This window comes from Equus przewalskii, chromosome 21, assembly GCF_037783145.1.
Source record: "Equus przewalskii isolate Varuska chromosome 21, EquPr2, whole genome shotgun sequence".
NCBI lineage: Eukaryota > Metazoa > Chordata > Mammalia > Perissodactyla > Equidae > Equus > Equus przewalskii.
The window spans coordinates 43,467,118-43,485,882 of NC_091851.1; positions in this window are offsets into that span (position 1 = coordinate 43,467,118).

The following is an 18,765-nucleotide window of genomic DNA, read 5'->3' on the forward strand; positions in this document are numbered from 1 at the left end:
GCCGCCTTTCAGCCGCGAGAGTGACAGATTGGGGGTCAGGGGCTGGCGGGAGGGGGGCCCTCGCCGGGCAGATGGATCGCGCGTGGCCGCTCCGCGCACCCCCGCCCTGCGCCCGGGCGCGTCTACGCAGACGGGCTCGGACCCGCGCCGGTGTATGATTGGCAGCTGCGAACTTCCTACGGCCGCCGGGGGAAGGGTGGTTTTCCTTTTTGCCCCCCAAAACTGCTCTGTCTTAATTGCAAGAATAGTACATCCCGCAGGTCCCAGAGCCCAGCGCTTGGCTCCTCTCCCGGCACTTGTGCGTTTCCCCGTAAGCAGACTTGGCTCCTGCCAAGAGCACCAGCAAAGCGCCCCACCTCAGAGATTGTGGAGGAGGGGGAAGAGGAAAAAAGAACTGGATATTTGATATTTCAAAAGAATGTTCAATGGATTATGTTGAACCACATGACTTTGCCGATATCCGACCCCTTTCGACCCACGAAGCCGGCAATTTCATGTGGTTCAATCTAGCGCCATCCTGCTACCGTCAGGACTAAACGCGTTCATTGTGAATGACTCTGCAGACGTGGGAATCCTGATCTTTTCACTCCTGGATTTACACAGAGCTTAATCTGGGTCTTTCAAGCACATAATAGGCACTCAGTGAATATTGGTGGAATGAATGAACTGATAACGAATATGGAATTGAATACAAAAAAAGTAAAAGTAGTGGTCTTTCTCGCCTTCCTCCCACCAGGGGCCCCCTCCTCTAGGCGAGCAATTCCAGCGGCCTGGAGTGTTTCTTTTTCCTCTTTTCTCTTGCAGTTAAAAAAAAAAAATGACTCTGTTTCTAGAAAACTTAAACCATACCAAGAGTACCGGTAAGAAGAAAGTGATAGCCGTTAGATTGTCATTCCGGACCTGTGTGTGTGTGTTCTCTCTGCAAGATTATATGCAATACATCACATATCATGTGTCACAAACGTAGCCCAGCTTTTATATTAGAGGAATGACAGGATGCACGATATTTACAACCTGCTTTAACCTCCCCCACTATATTGATGTATGTTCTCCCATCAAAGGGCTGCCTATGCCAGCAGCAGAGACTCGCCCTTATTTGCTCAAGCAATCCCCCTCCACCGCTAATGGACAGTTACGTTGTTTCCATTTTTTTCTCTTTAAAACAATATTGTTGTGAATATATTTGTACATTCTATTTTTGTACACTCTTCCAATTATTTCCTTAAGATGAATAATTACCATTTCAAGGGCAAAGGCTGCCATTTCTCCTAAATATTCTATATTTAGAACTGGAATCCATTCCAGCAATAATGCAGCCTTTGTCATTGTGAGTATGCATAAAAGTGTGCCTGGCCATTGCAGTCCTCACCTTGCAGCAAACGTTTAAACTCTCTCATCCTTTCCAACCTAGAAACTTCCTTTTTTCTTGGCAGAAAGTGTGGGGGTCACTCCAGGGAAAGGAGTGTCTCTTATCTTCTCCACTCTTTCCTTCACTCAGTGAAGTTCTTTTTTTACAGCCAACAATTGGAAATGATTCGTCTTTGATGCCTTCGCTGAAGTCACAATCCTTTCACAGTTGACCTGAGCACCAGGTTCCCCTGAGGTCCCCAAACCAGTCTTAGAAACAGTACTCAGCCCAGCAAATGACAGCGAATGACACTGCGCAACTGATGCGATGGAATTGTCAAGCCTAATAAAATGCAGCCCCTCTGTGGATGGTGCTGCCCTCCACGTGGTGATGTCCGAGCTGTGGCCGGTCTGCAGAATAAATTCATCATCGGGCAGAAAACAAACGTGGAATTACGTGGTACGTAATCGTTTCAAAATTCATTTCAATTTTAATGAAACAATATATACGCATAGTAAACATTTCCCCCGCCCCCCCATCCCCAAATACAAACAGCGAAAAGTTTCTCCCCATCTCATTTCCCCACCACCGCCACCTCCTTTCTGGATTTCTCTCCCAGAAGGCAAACACTTCTGCCATTTTCTTGCATCTCCTTCCATTGATATTTTTTGCATCCACACACACAGCTCTATGTAAGCACCTCCCTCCTTTCCATGGGAAGTTAACACACGATACACTTTGCTCTGCAGTTTGGTCTTCCCTCTTACAGTATCTGGGTCAGTATTACTTGGTGTGGACGAACCATGGTTTAACCAATCCCCTTCTGATGGGCACTTAGATTAGGCTCAGTCTTCTGTTGCTACAACAGAATTCTTCTCACAGAGGTAAACTGCATCTGTTGTGAAGTTCTGAGCAGTGGAAACGCTGGGCTAGAAGTTTGTGTATTCAAATGCTCAACAGCTATTACCAAATTGCCCTTCAAAGAAATCCTTCAATTTGCACTCCCCCAAAATCAGGCCTGGCTGAGAGGGTCTGTTTCCGGGGACTGCGCGCTTGATGCCTAGCCAACGTTTTTCTGTCCGTCAGATCTATGAAAATGTCTGAATGACTTTTTTTGATTTCTCAGCAGCCTTCCAGGACTTTGGTTCAGAACCCAGTTTCAAAGGGAGGAGGCAGTGATGGGCTCCAAGCCCCCACTGAGCCAGGAGGTAAAAATTCCAGGGAATCTCGGCCCCATGGAATTTCTCTCCCCTGAGGAGGAAGAAGAAGCGGCCTGCGGGCTGTGTTTACTCTGCGTGAATGGGGGAGGGTCTGTGCCCTTGCTTGGGGTGTGGCTCTCCCTCTGGCTGGCGTCACCCTGCCGCCAACAGTCACTCTGCTGGCGGGCTGAGGGCTCCCTGGGACCCCAGTGGCAGGCATGTCACCAGGCTGTGTTGGGAGGTGAAACCTAGGAGAGGACCTTGGCACCTGGAATAACGCAGCCGCTTAGGCATATCTGACCGCAGAGGATAGCTAGCTGTCCTCATCCCCAGACGCCACAGGAGCCTTCATCCGAGGCTCCCTGGAGACCCCCAACCCCTCTCCAGCCCCGCTCACTCAACCAGTAAACTGGGCAGATTGCTTTGGAAATGGACAAAATCGCATGTTCCTTTTGCACAGATTGTGGGGCAGGACACTTGCCTGCAGAGGACCGTCCCTGAATTCCCCGTCTTTACACAGCAGCGGTGAAGCCCTCTGTAAGAGTCTGGCGTGAAGCACCGTTTCGCTGTGATTTCGGGCACGACTGAGGGAGGGTGGGCACTTCAGCTCTTTGACCTGCTCAGAAGACCAGCAGCCTTCTGCTCCTATAGCCCTCCCCACACGCAGGCCCGGAGGGGCATTCGGAGCCCTTTGAGCTGGCTTTTCCGAGTTGCCCTCTGCCCAATTTTATGCGCCTGCCCTACCAGCAGCGTTTTCTGGAAAACATGATTCTCACAGTTTCCTTCTCCAGACCCGCTCTTTTTACCCCAAAGAAAATGATCTTCAGCCTTGGTTTTAGATAGTGACACAAAGGTAGAACATTCTTCTCTATTTGGAAATTTGTAAATACTTTTGTGTAAAAGTGATGTGAAAAAAATATTTGAAAGTGTTAAGCTTCTGCTGCAACGGTACCTGATCTGATTTCACCGGCTGCTGTTTCAGAAAAACACTGTGCCTGTCGGTTTAAGAAAATGTTTACGTTGTTATTATTTTCATCTTCTCTTCATTGTTGCCTGTAAGTCTTTTTAAGGAGCTAGAAAGAAATAATCCGCAAACAGCGAAAGGAGGGAGCAAGGGTGCTGGCGTTCAGGGCTGGGTTGTTTGCTTTTTTTTCTGTTTCCTAAAAGGGAACCATCCATTTGTTTTTTGCTGGAGTTCTCAGGTGTTTCCATCTTCAGCCCGCTCCGCTGGATGGAGCAGCGCAAAGTGTGCATCAAAGAGTTAAACGTGAATGGCTCGGCTTTGCAGTACGTTTGGCTCCGGCTGCAAGTAGGTGGAGTTTGGAATCTGGGTCCCCCAGACCCCTTGCATTTTTGGTTGATTGTCCTTAATTACTTTGGAGGGCTGAGCAAGGTTGCTTGTGCCTCCGGGCGCTCATGACAGACAAGGAATGTTTCTTAATGCTATTTATAAGGAGCGCATCACGCATCAAACAGCAACAATGACAAGAATAGCCAGTGTATCATTACGGCCTTCACTGAAGTAGAAGATGCAGTAAACAGAAAGAAAAACCAACTACATGGGGCTGGATTTATTTGTTTTGATTGCCTATTATTCAGAAAGGTATTTATACCCGGATTTTTACAGTATTTACTGAAGCCCTAATTTCTCTGGTTGAAGGATGGAGACAAAAAGGTGGGAGTGGGGTGGTGAGCAAGGAGGTGCTGACCTGCCCTCAGGAAACCCAGCTAAAAGCCAGTTTAGAGTCTGAAAGAGAAAAACAGTTCTCGCTAATTATTTTTTGGAATTTCTTTCTGGGGAGAAGAACAAATATGGAGAAGATGTTCTCATGTTACCAGAATTAAGATAATCAGATTTATCAAATAAAAATACAGGACGGCCAGCTTAATTTGAATCTCAGATAAACAATAAATAATTTTTTAGTATAAGTATGTCCTAGGCAAGGTTTGTGACAGATTTATACTAAAAAAAAAATGTATTCACTGTCTGTCTGAAATTCATTTAACTGAGTCTCCCATATTTAATTTGGGATTCCCGTTAGATGCGGGAATATAAACCCTGGTTCATTGTAATTCTATCATCTGTGTGTCTGGATCACAGGGAAATTAAGTGCTGCTCCATAAAAAGAGAAATGGGGGCGGGGGGGCACACACACATTAGTCAAAAGGCTAAATAATATTCTCAATGAGATGTATTTTACTCCCAAAGGTGTGTGTTTGTATTAGTAATCACGGAAGCACATGGAATTACGATGATGGGGCCCAGGGCAACTGCACTGTGGACGCGGAGGGTGGACACTGGGCCTGAGGATTTGAGGCATGGCCTCTGGCTGCTTCCTAGGGTGTGACCCTGAGAAAGTGGCCTAAATTCGCAGAGCCTGGGTTTCCTCATCTGTAGACGGGAACACCTGTGCCTCTCCGGAGTCGTCCTCGCCCACGTGACATGAGCAGAGCCTTGGGCTCAGTGAGGGACAAACAGCCCTCTGGAGATGGTAGGCGTCACTGGGGACAGGCTGTGTCACCCGATGGTTTAGGGCCCTGGGCTTGAGAGACAAGGAGAGCAGAGGTGTGTGTTCTTGAGGCGGTAACTTCGGTTTCCTGTGATCCTTGCGATCCTTTTTAGATTTAAACTATAGTTACCCTTTTAAAGTGGAAATGGGATCTTGTCACTCCCCCGTTCAAACATCTTAAATGGCTCCTCACCAGCCTTGGAATAAAACCCAGGCCACAAAAATAGATATTAAAAAGCAATTATATGAAAAATAAATTTAAATAGAACTTCTAATATTTCTATGCCCAATTTTGGAGATTACTGCGTTATAAAGGGTAACGTGATTTTTATAAGACTGCATTAAATCCTGAGTGATGGCAATCGACCAAGAACGTTTCTCCATTGAAGGTGTACTTAGAGGGAAGAATGATCCCAGTGGATTATCAAGCGGCAGGGAGGAAACGCTGCTCCCAGGGAATTCTTTTTTCCTTTTCAACAGTTCTCCAGGTAACTCCCAATTCCCATATACCCCCTCTTGAGCAAACACTTAAAAAGAACATATGGAACAAGGTTACAGTTCTGTCTGACCTCATCAAGGGTTCCAGCTTGACCTGCCTGAAGTGAAAAATAGTAAAACATTGAGGAAATTCTATATGTTCCATTGTGTCAATTCTCACAACCACCTTAATATCAGTCACTGTTTCTGTTTTGCGGATGAGGGAGGAGCTAAGAGACTCAGGATTCATTGGCCCAAGGTCACTTGGAGCTGGAATTCAAACCCAGGTCTGTCAGATAGCAAAACCTAGGGTTTTCTCAGGTCTGACCCAGACAGATGCTGACAGCATCTTAGCGACACAAGACAAGGGTCCACGGTGTACATATTTATGAGAAACCACCCCTTTCCTTCACAGCACTATCCAAAAGTATATTTTAAATTTTACTTATTTATTGCCAGTTTCCCAACTATAATGTAAGCTAATTTGGTGACCTTGGCTGTGGTGTCCCGCCCACCCACACGGCGGTGGCCTCCCTCACCAAGTCCGTGCCACCCTGGCCTCCCGGCTGCGCCCCAGACCCTCCAGCAGGGACTCGGGGAGGCGCGCCAGGGGTCGGGGTGCAGAATTTAGAGAGGCCCTTGTTCTCAGGGCTGTGCAGGTTTTCACAGGTGGCCCCTCTGCGGGAGCTCGGGCCTCTCTGTGACAGATGTAGAGTAGGTCCCTCTTCAGCTAAGAAGTGGCACCCCAAAACCTTCCAAAGTCATAGTCTGGGCCTTGGGAGCAGTTCTGACCTGGAACAAAACCTCCGTGTTCCTGCGATTGAGGCCAGTGCAGAAAATGCAAACAAACCTGCAGAGCTTTCCCTTCATCTACTTAAAGACATTCACCTAGCAACAGTACTGAGCACCGACTACGTGCTTGCCACTGTTCTAAGATCCTAATAAACCGCCTAATAAGATTCTATTTTAAAAAGGTAGAGTTTCCATTTTAAGCATTTTGTATAGTCCAGATACCAGATCAGAGGCTTTATAATGATGATCCTGATAAGCAAGACCCATTTCTTGAGTTTCTGTCAAATAGGCACACTTAGTAATTAGCAAATAATAAAAGTACGGTTAATATCCCCATTGCTTGGGTGAGGAAGCTGAGGCTCAGAGAGGGGAAGTAATTTTTTCAAGGTTGCACAGCTAGGAGGTGATGGAGCTGGGATTTGATCCCACAGACACCTGCATTTAAAGAAGGTGCTTTAGCATCTCCTCCCCCTGCCCTGCCACAGACAAAACTACACAGTCTCAGCTTCACATGGCATGTGTGAAATCATCTGAGAAAGAAGTGATTTTGTTGAAAAGTTGAGTTGGGTTGACAAAATTAGTCAAAAGTCAGTAGTTTTGTTTTGTTTTTTGGTGAGGAAGATTGGCCCTGAGCTGACATTTGTCCCCATCCTCCTCTGTTTTGTATGTGGGATGCCACCACAGCATGGTTTGACGAGCAGTGTGTAGGTCCATGCCCAGGATCCAAACCTGCAAACCCCAGGATCCTGAAACAGAGTGCGTGAACTTAACCACTACACCCCTGGGCTGGCCCAAAAGTCAGTAGTTCTGCTCCCCAGATGTGGTTTCAAAGAAGTGAAAAAACCAGCAGGCACCTTTTGGCCTGTGAACAGTCTCCCCTCTCACTTGTCTGGCAATGAGAGAACTAGCGTGTGGCTGAATAAAACTGGTATTCTAGGTCCCGTTTCATTGGAGTGAGATGTTTGCTCCTCTCCTCTTCGCTCCCAGGTTGCTTCCCTGTGTGTTAGTTCAGGGGTGGAAGCTTCTGTGAAGGGCCGGAGACAAAGTATTTTGGACCTTGTGGGCGGAGCCGTCTGGGTGGCAGCCGCGGTCCTCAACATGGACCCCGCGAGCACGCACAGCGGGGCGGTTTGCAGTCACAGCTCGCCCACCAGTTCCTGCTCGTCATGAAGATGCGCAAACGCCGCGTTGCGGATCCTGAACCTTCGGGGGGATGCACAGGGTCAGGTGCCCGTGGGCTCGGGTCACAGCAGCTTGTCAACCTCAGTGCACGACCCCGTTTAAGTGTGTTCCGGTTTAGAGACACCTTATTTAATACACGCTGAGGAATCGCCGACGTTGAACTCGCGGCTGAACAAAGCGGGTCTAACGCGGTGGACCCTGCGCCTGCGCCTCGCAGCCTCCCCGCCCTCGGGAACCCCAGGCCCCCCCTCAGCCCTGTGCTGGGGCCCGTTTCATGCACCAAAATCTCCAACCAAAAGCACCCAAACGGGGGAAAGTGGCACTGGGCAGGCCGTGAAGAGGACGTTTGTTCCCAGCACGGACAGGGCAGCGAGCGTTGCCCTGCTCAGCCGCGGGTGGGCCGCTCACATTTCTGCCACGCTGCCTGTGTCTGAGAAGGACCGCTAAGGCACCGGAAGTATCAATTTGTGGGTTCCCAATAAATTTCAGCGAGTAGGCAAAGTGCAAATATGGAACCCACAATTAATGAGGATTGACTGCATACGGACGCTGAAATTTGAATTTTATATAATTTTATCCCCAAGTATTCTTCCTCCTCTGATTTTTTTCAGCCATTTAAAAAATGTGAAAACCATTCTTAGCTTTCAGGCTGTAAAAAAACAGGTGGGATGCCCCACGTGGCCCACAGCTGTAGTTTGCTGAGTCCTGCAACAGAGCATCAGCCTCTCTGTTGTTAGACTCCTTGTCGAAAAGGAAGGGCAGCCCTGTGATCAGGAGGGGCCTCTTCGTCCCAAAACACCAGTGGGTAAGAGTCTGACTTCTTTTACTTGGGGAGGAAAATGAATCCATCCCATATCTGCTCAGATGGTGACAAGATAATGCTCCTTAAAGGCCACGGGAGGTTGGTTTGCTTTCTGAAGACCAGCAGGCGAGGAATGAGCTGTTCTCAGAGAGTGCCGGCCGCACGGAGTCACCCCCTGCAACCGCCTCCATCACAGTGATGCTGGAAAGAGCTGAGAGAATCAACACATTATTTGAAGCCCAATTTCTCCCCTTCCTGAAATTCCCTCCATCCTTGGAGTAGCTATAAATAGAAGTTAAAAACAGAAAGAAGAGAAGAAAGAAAAAGAAACGCCAGCCTTGTTTCTCCCCGAGACACATCCCTTTTGCATTCAGGACAATCAGGGTTATTATTCCAGTGATGCAGCCAGCTCTGAAGGCCCAAAACGCAAACACGAACCGGGGCAGAAATTACAGAATTTGCTGAAATGTCTTCGCCTCCTAATTTTTACTGTACCCATTGGCCCTCTTTTGAAGTTCTCAAGAAAAGCCCAGACATGTTAGGGAGATTGCTTCGAAAAACTCTTCCCAAAATAGACACAGAGTGAGTGAAAAATAAAACAGACATTTCCCAATCATCTGAGAGTCAGTTTTTCCATTTGAGGATTCTTCCTACCGTCATCTTCCTGTCCTGGGGTTGACAGCTAGCCAGCGCCCCTGGAAGGGGATTTCAGTGTGGGTCACTCATTCTTTCCTTCATTCATTCAACAAACGTTTCTTGAGCTTCTGCCATCTACCAGGGACTCTGCTGAACTCCAAGAAAGGAAGAGTGAATGAGACAAATGTCTTCTGGGTTTGCCGTCTCCGGGATGTCAAGGATAAAAGTAGGTGGCAGGAGACCCACGGGCTGGGAGTCTGGCCCCAGCACCTCACAGCGGCTGTGCCATTTGCTGAATTTCCTTTTCAAAAAGTGCTTGGTTTAAGGAGGCAGCCTTGGGGCACTTTCTAAAACTCAAGAGAGCCAGAGCTGCCCTCCCAGTCGCTGCAGCTCCACTTTCTCTACCCAGATCACCTGAGGAAAAGTTTCTGTGTCATTTTCTGCAGGAAGGAGATGCCCCATTCCTGGGGTCTGGCTAGAACACTGGGTAGGAGCAGCCGTCCCCTGATCGTGGGCCCTTAGTAGGTTCTAAGGATTTGTTACTATGGTTGAAAGGCTTCCTATAGCGTTTGGGGTCACCTGGAACCCAGCGTTTCACAGAAGCCGGTTGAAATACGACTTTTATTACTTGGCACCTTTGTGAGTAATGCCCCAAGTTGGTGAGAATCTAAAGAAAGGAGTCACTCTCTTAGTTTGTGGGAGTAAAAACTGATATGGCCTTAAACAAAACATATCATTTTTTTTCGGAGGGAGGTTTTGTAGTAGCCATCCAAACGGAGAAGCACACTTGCTGGCCCCGGCCACTGTCCTCAGAGCAGGGCTTCGCACACTGCAGCCCGCAGCCTGTTTTTGTGCCGCCCACAAGCTGGGAGCGGTCTTTGTATTTTTACATGATTAGGAAAAAAGTGAATAGAAGAGTAATCATTCATGACACGTGAGAATTATATGAAATTCACATTTTAGTGTCCAAAGATAAAGCTTTATTGGCACACAGCCACACCTCTTTGTTTACATGAATTGTTGGCAGAGCGGAGGAGCTGTGACAGAGACCGTGTAGCCCACACAGATGTTAGTCTCTGGTCCTTTACGGAAGAAGTTTGCTGGCCTCTGTTTTCAGGGAACGTCTTTTGAGGAATCTGTGGGAAGATGATGCCCGTCAGTAGGGAACCAGCTGGCTGAGTCATGAGCTGTCTGTTCAGGGGCATACTACAGAGCCGCGAAGAAGGATGGCGCAGACAGAGACCGCACACGAGCACTTTATTCCCACGGAGGCGTTCCAGATCATTTTGCCGTGTTTGAAAGGAAGAAAAGTTGTATCCTGAAAACAGCCTGGGGAAAGTCAACGTACTTCTGAGTAAAATGATGCGTCTGCCTGGATGTAATCAGAGGAAGTATCAAGCAATTTCGTTTTGAAATGTAAAAAAAATAGCATTTGTCTGTGTTTTCTGCTTTGTCTGACTCGCTTCGTAGACCAGGCTTTTTCTCCCCGTGCCCTCCTCACACTCCTAAAAGGAGGTGTCTTGAGAGATCTCAGGGCAGATTCTGACAGTGTTTCGTGCTGTCATCTCTCGGCTGATAAAATAGCTGTGACTTTCCTGTCGCGTTCCTTCTCTCCAGGGCGCTAGATGAGTGAGTGGGCTGAAGCGCCGTGTGTCTGTGGGTTGTTGGTTGGTTGAGTGTGGTTTGCACCCCTGTGAGCTGCATTCCGGCTAACCCTCCTGCACAGAGACTTGAACTGAGGACTCCCGGACCTGAGAGTTGTCAAGGAACCTTCTAAAGCCCTGGTTATTCTGTCCTCAGTTAACCTGAGAATGCCAGCCCCAGTCTCTAATCCACACCAAGGTTAGCGCTGGTCAGTCTACCCGTGGGGAACGTTCCAGAACCAGGTGGCAGTTTTCCCCACTAACGTGACACCCTGGAAGTAGCTTTCTCTACTTTCTTCATATTCTGTTTATTATTAATATTCTATTTCAGTAAAATGTTGTCTGATTATTAATTCTCACCAGAGGAAAAGGAAACAACACAGAAAAGGGAAAGAAGAATGTAAGACTCCCAGACAGAGATGACCTGTGATCACTGTTTTTACTTTTTTGGACTCTGCTATAAAGCCAGCCGCCACCTGCCTTGCTTGATGCTGCTGATTATTGTGATGTGGGTTTGCTGTGTTGTTCAGTGCTGGTACTGAGCAATATAAACAAATGGGTGGAAGAGACTCATAAGGCGTGTTCAGTGTAGACAGTGAGTAAGTTGCTAAGCTGGGAGGCCTGCTCCACACAGAGACTAAAACATGGAGCAAGGATGTGCCAGGCCTAGAAATAAAGGTGGGCGGGCGGGAGTGTTATCTGTGGATGGACGGTCCATGCAAACCTCAGAGGCACTGACCACGTCACCGTGAGATCAACAGGTGGTCATCGCTGAACTCCAGCCCCAAGACACGCAGGGCAAGTCCGCGGCTGCTCAGCGGCAATGGGTGAGTCACAGCTGCGGGCAGACGTGCTTCTCCCGCGTGGTCCACGGCCAAGGGCGTGTCGCTGCAGGCCTCTCCTGGGTGCTGAGTCCCTTGCTCCCCTCAGCTCCAGTCCCTCCACCCACATGTTCAGCAGGAAGGAGATGGTGTCAGGAACAGAGAGAGACGTGAATGCTGCCAACATGGGTCAGAGGGGTCCTTCTCCCGCCTCGCTTCCACCTGCAGTGTTCCCCACTCCCCCTCATTCCCCCCGTTTTTTGCAGTACATTTTAGATTAACTCAGGAAACCATGCAACAAAGGCACCGTGACTCGGTCTATGAGCCTTTCTGTCACGTGAGCTCTGACATAGCCTGCTGGGTCGTGTTCCTGGGAGCCCCCACTGCAGCCTGGGAATTTCCCACGGTGACAGCTTGGGAGCCAGGTTTCAGGAGGTCGGCAGGGGTTACTCTGTGTCACCCACTCTCTCCTCTATTGAATGGTCTTGGGGAAAAGTATCTTACTCTGGACCTTTCAGAAATAAAAACTTGAAGTTGTCCACTGGGCAAGTCACATGGCCAAGCCCAAGGCCAATGGTAGGAAGGTCACTCTGCCCCCCACGAGGCCATGGCAACAGTGTGGATACAAGAGACCCTACAGACAGGGAAGCCTCCAGAACAGGGCTTTGAACCACAGTACACTGACATTTGGGGCTAGAGAATTCTCTGGGTGGGGGCCATCCCGTGGATTGTAGGAGGTTTAGCAGCATCCCTGGCCTCTGCCCACGAGCTGCCAGTGGCAGCCCCCTCCTGTTCCCACCCAGTCATGACAACCAAAAACCTCCCCAAACCTTCCCAAAGGTCCCCTGGCCGGCGAAATCACCTGCGGTCAGAACCACAGATTTAGAGCAGTCACTATCTACCCTTCTAGAGTACCCCCCACGCATCCTCTCGGCTCTCCTGCCCGCCCTTCTCTCTCTAGCTTAGATGGCCCCGCTCTGTGGCGGGCACCTGCTGTCCTCTCAGGGGCTGCTTGTGGGGCCAGTGACCTCTCGCTTACACGGGTCTGCCCTCCGTGAGAGCAGATTAGACACTGGATAAAAGTGTCCGAACGAGGGAGCAAACCCTCGTAACCAGCCTGGGTTTGCCTGCGGCTCTCCCTGTTTACAGCTCCAGCCCCACTGTCTCCATTCGCGGAGTTGATTTAGGGTTTGAAGAATATGGTGTCAGACTGTCTGTGGGGACTCCTGGCCCTGCCACCAACCAGCCATTGGACGTGGACGAAGGAGTTAACCCGTAACTTTCACATGTGACATGGGTCTGATGGCACGTCCCTCACGGAGTTGTCGTGAGGAATGAGGCTTACAGCACTGCCTGGGGTGCTGGTCACCGAGGGTCAGCCCTGAGCCGTGCAGGGGGACGTGCCGGGTGCCCTGAAGTTAGAGTCCGACTGGAAAACGAAGACCTCTGTGTGTAAAAAGTTAGACCAGACACTGTGACGTCGTTTTCTCCACGTGGAGAGAAAGGTCCAGAAAGAATGTGCCCGCTGGTCGCTGGGCAAGGAAAGAAATTTGAATTTTTAAATCAATGATTTCTCCCACCCACATCAGTAACTTTTGTGACAGTATCTTCCTTTAAAGAGATGTTGGTTAAAAATGAAGAATGTCCCAACTGAGGTGCATTCTACAAAATGCATGACCAGGACTTCGCGAAACTGTCAATGTCATCAAACACAAGGTAAATATGAGAGACGGTCACAGCCAAGAGGAGCACAAGGGGACAGGACAACTAGATGTCACGTGGCGTCCTTGTGGGGATCCTGGGCCAGAAAGAGGACATTTGTGAGAAAGAAGGGAAATCCCAATAAAGTGTGGACGTCAGTTGCTAACAAGGTGTGGATAGTGGTCTGTGCCTGTGACAAATGCACCACACCGATGGCAGATGTTACTAAGAGGACACTGTGTGTAGGGTGCACGGGAACTGTCTGTACCTCTTTGCACTTTGCCTGTGATTCCAAATCTATTCTAAAATGAAAAGTTATGTAAACCAAATGAAAAACAAAATTTCTGATATCTTTCTATTCAAAAGGTGAATTGAACAGTGAGGAACATTATGCGGGAGGTTTCGGGGCAACACTTGGGTGGGGCAGGAAATTATCTCAGAATCATATCTTTATGATCTGAAAGCGATATGTCTGTCTGCAGGGGTGAATGAGGAGGGCTGCCGTACTGGTTTCCTGGGGCCACTGCAACAAATTTCCACAAACTCAGTGGCTCGAGACAACACAAGTTTATCATCTTACGGGGACGTGGGTTAGAAGTCCTACCCTGGCCCAGCAGGCTAATATTGAGGTGTCAGCAGAGCAGCCTTCCTTCTGGAAGCTGCGGGGAGACTCCATTCCTTTGCCTTCTCAGCCTTTACAAGGCCGCCCGCATCCCTCAGCTCGTGGTGGCTTCCACCATCTTCAACGCAGCGTAGCATCTTCCAATCTCCCTCCTGACTCTGACCTTCTGGCTTCCCTCTTAGAAAAGCCTTCGTGATCACACTGGGCCCACTCAGACACCCTAACATAACCTCCCCGTCCCAAGATCCTTAATCACATCTGCGAAGTCGCTCGTGCCGTGTGAGGCAACATGTTCACAGGTCCCGGGAATAAGACGTGGACGTCTCCCCGGGAGCCGTGATTCTGCCACGGCCGCTGGCAAGCTGAGTCCTTCTCCTCTGGGATTTCGAACAGATCAGCGTGATGTCAGGAAAGATTCTCCCCAGGCTGGGCCTCAGTTTCCTCATCTGTAAAACCCAGTCTCCTCAGCTTCCTCTTTCAGGTCTGAGCTCCCCCGTCAAGCTGCTGGTTGGAAGCAGTGTCTGAAGTCTGTTTACGGGACACTCCGGTCCCCAAGTCAGGAAGCGGGGCAGGGACACTGTCTACCCACATGGGCCTGTAAACAATGACTTGACTCCCCCCAGATGGATGGGGCTGCTGTGGTTTTGCTTTGTTTCTGTTGTGCTTTTGTACACGAGCCCTTTCAAGCAGAAACTTGCTCACCGCAATGAAAACGTTTAAATATTTTGAAATGTTCCCGGCAGTGCCTTCTAGTGCCTTCTTCCAGGGCCGAGGCTGGAGCTGGACTTTGGCTTCAGAAACCCAGCGGCCTGGTCCAGCCCCAGCTTCCCACTCCCTGGCCAGGACAACCTGGGCCCGTCTCCAAACTTCTCGGAGCCTCAGTTTCCTGTCTGTAAGATGGGAGCAATAATAACCTCACCTCCTTCACAGGGTTTTGTGAAGAATCGGTGAGGGAAAGCAAGAAAAGTGCCCGGCACAAGGCACACGGCAGGGGAACCCGTGAAAGTGTTCTTTAAACATGTTGTGCGCACACGTAAAAAAAAAAAAACTTTCTCCTGCTTTCCAACTTCAAGAGTTACAACCGATAAACCAATATTTGCCTTAACATCTGCAAAGACACATCAGAGCTTCGCAACTGGGCCAAACACGCTCAGAGCTGCGGCTTAAAAACAAGACAAAGCAAAGGAGAATCCCCACCGAAAAGGGCCTGCGCGATGCCGCGTCTCCCGAGGGCTCTGCTCGTGCCACCCAACAAGGAGCCCACAACTGAAGCAGCAGCAGCCACCAGGAGGGTGTTGTTCGTGTGTTTTAAATTGCCACAGGAGGCATTTATTTAGGCAGAAGGAGAGAAAAAAAAAAAGACGGGAGAAAAGAATACTGGTCCTCTTTCCTTTTATCGTTTTCCTACAGTGTGGGCCCAGTTCATAATAAGAACCCCGAAGTGGAAGGCTGAAGGGCCGCTGAGAAGGCTTCGTAGAGACAGTCTGGTGGAGTGATGGTGATGGGGCCAGACCTGCCTGTGTCGGTCTTCCAGTCCTGCCGCTTCCTGGCTGTGTGATGTTGGGGAAGTGGCCAAGCCTCTCTGTGCTTGCATTTCCTTAGATGTGGATAGGAATTATGCCCACCATACAGGAACGGCATGATGATGAAGCGAGCAAACTCATGGAACGTGCTTGGTACCCGGTACGTAGACGGTGCTTTTACATGCTAGCTATTGGCTGATGCTTTTCCCTTTACATGACAAGTTGGCTTAATGCATGAGATGTTTTTCCTCATGAAAACAGACACTTAGTTTAAATAAGGCACAGGGGAGAGGGTGGCAGGGGGACGGGTTAAAGACTGTGAACAGGTAATTTACTAAGAGGAAAATGCAAACAGTCAAACACTCTCTATAAAAAGGCGGCCAGCCCAGTAGATGTCTTTGAAATGCTCATCAAACACCCCAGGATGCCCGTTTTCACCCCTCAAAGTGGCAAGCACGTAAAAGGCTGGCAACATTTGGTGCTAGGGAGGGTACAAGGAAGTGGGCACCTCATACACTGTGGGTCCCACTACCGCAAAAAGTAAAGCAGGAACATGGATCCTTCCAGAACATGTGCATCTTCTCACTTTGGGGAGCTGGCCCACAGAAACTCGGGAGTCCTGACGAGGAAGTTCACCCACCACTACTCCGTCAGAGCAAACCTGGAAACCCCTGAAACGCCCAGCAATAGGTTAGCCGAGCCGTGGGACCACCATCGGGAACGCCATGCAGCTGTTTAAAGGGTAATAGAGACGCAGGTATTAATCACAGCGGCTGCCATTGGCGGAATTCTCTGCACCAGATGCTGCAGGGGAAGCGCTCTCCGAGCACGTCGTCTGTGTTTACTACACCTCATGAAATCGACTCGGTTATGACTCTCAGTCCGTGGGTGAGGAGACTAAGGCAGCTTAGGGGGAGGCAGCTCACCCAGGATCTCAGAGTGCATGAGTGCCGAGTTGGATCTGAACCCACCACCTGACTCCAGAATCTGAGCTCTCGAACTCCGGACAAATTAGAACCTCTCGGCCCTGAAAAATGGGCCCTATTGAACAATGCCAAGCAGCAAGAAAAGGGACCATTATAACCCAAAGCTAAGTAACAAACAACTACAAAACGACATGGTACCACCCTCCCTCCACTCTCCAAACTCTCTTCCCGCCGTCGTCTTCCTTCACAGCACTCAGCACACACACTCACACACACACTCACACAATTCGTTGATTGCTCGTTGTCCGTCTTCCCCTACTAGAAGGCAGGCTTTGTCAGAGCAGACCTTTGCTGCTCTGTGTCTCCAGCACACAAGGCTAGTATATCGGCACCCAGTAGCCACTGGATAAATGTTTGTTGAATGCTTGAATGAATGCATCACCTTAAGCTTAACCCTGATAGCGTTCAGCCACTAAGAGGCCCCTTGGAATGGGGCGGGGGAGCCCCGTAGCGTGGTGCTGGTGACTGATGTTGAGGACAAGGTCCTCTGGGCAGCGTGAGCCTGGGAAAACCCGAGTTAGGGAGGACGACGCGCGCCACTGCCCAGCATGCCTCTCTTAGAGATCCACCAAGAGCTTGCAATTAACTAGAGAGCGCCTTAATAAATGTGGAAGGTAGATTTTTTTCGGCGGTAGAACGCAAGACTGTTGGCAGCTCCGAGCTGCGTAAATGAAAACAATGTAAACCGTTTTTATAAAAATAACATTTCTACACATGCATACACTTGAATTAACATGCAGCTCTCGGAACCCGTCCCAAGGCTGTGGACAGAAGACAGAGGAGCTGGCCGCCGCCCCGTCCGTCAATGCCCCTCCCTCTGTGCTGCGGTGAGAGCCACCGCTGGCCTTTCCAAGGTGTTCTGGAAAGAACAGTTGGGGAGGCACGGCTCTGCCTGCAGCGTGTCCTAATCTGGATTGGCTCCGGCGGCCTGTGCACCGAGGACTCGGGCACAACCACTTGCCGCAAACCGTTTTCTCTAAAAAAAAAGGGTTGGCGGCAGCTGTAGTTAATTTACTTCTGATTGGTCTGACCTTTCCCCCTCGGAGGAAGTCGTTTAGCGGGAGGGGAAGATGCGGTCACAATATTGTTTCATGACTGTTTATCTTTAGAGCCGAGTAATACTGATTGCAAATATTTATGCGCATTTTTTAAAATCTCCACTAATGTTTGGAATGCATGTTTTTAAAAGAGTGAAATGAGATTTCAGGTGATCTAGCAATTTTGGAGGGTTTCAAAGTCATAACCAAGTTTTCTCCCCTGGCCCACTGGGACTAATTGCACAAGTGTGCAATTAGGCAAAGATGATCAAAATACAGAATATTACCATTCTGTTTGGCTTTGGAAGGCCTGTCTTGGTTTTGAATGTACATTATTTATGACTAGTCTAGAAACCTGGGTCTTGGCATACATTATATGAGAAAAATAACCTCCAAATGAGAAAACTGCATTTCTCTTAGAAACACTGCTTTCCTCTTAGAGAAATGGTTAGCTAAGTGTCAAAGAAAAAGTTCTAGACGCTATTCCACCCCCCCCCCCCCGCCCACCACCCCGGGAGCCACGTGGTGGGGTCTGCCGCCCTGAGCTGAAAGAGCTCCACTGTGTCTTCTGGTTCTTGATTTCTCTCCGAAGGGAGCTGCTTGCGGCTCTGCTGTGCGGCTGAGCCCTTCGGCCTCTGAAGACAACACTGGAGAGGGACGGGATCTCGTGTCGTGGGGATCTCTTTGGCTTTAGGGTCACAAGGATTTGAGATTGAGTCCCAGTTTTGCCAGCTGCACTGCGGCCAAAAGGAAAGTGATTTAACTCTCGAACTGTATCTTCCTTTGTAAAATGGAGGGAAGCGGTACTCAGTACTCTGTTGGTTGCAAACTGGCTTAATAAAGGAAAAGGAGACATTGACTCAGGGAAATGGGGAGCTCAGGGACAACTTCAGGCTCAGCTGCATCCAGGGGCATCAGTGATGTCATCAAGCACGTGTGTGCTCCTCCTGCCTCACGCTCCATCTCTGATATTTATTCCTTTCTGTGCACTAGCTTCTGTCGGAGAGCAGAGAATTGTCTTCTACCCTCTCAGGTTCTGTGACTGGGGCCTCTGGATTGAACTGACAGAGGACAGCTTAACAGGAGAAAATGTAACATTTACTTGATATTAATATTTTTATATGGCATGAGGGCTTCACAGAAAGAAGTGAAAATACCTAAGAAACAGTTAGGCCTGAGAGCTTATACACCATTTTAACAAAGAACACTAAATTGTGGAGGTGTGTCAAGACAAAGGAGAAAGGGGGTTGGGGTGGGGCATTAAACTGTGGGAAAGTGACTAGGAAATACATTGGGGACCTAATGGAAGAGAAGGGTTTTCAGTAGGTTGGTTTGTATGGATTCATCTCAGTGCTGACCGTCCATCTGCCATGGTGAGAATTTTCCCCTTTTTTGGCACAGAGATGGCATCTTTCTCATGGGAAATTTGTGTCCTGCTTTTAGGTAGAAAGGGCACGATCAGAGAGCCCATCCTCTGTCTGCTCTC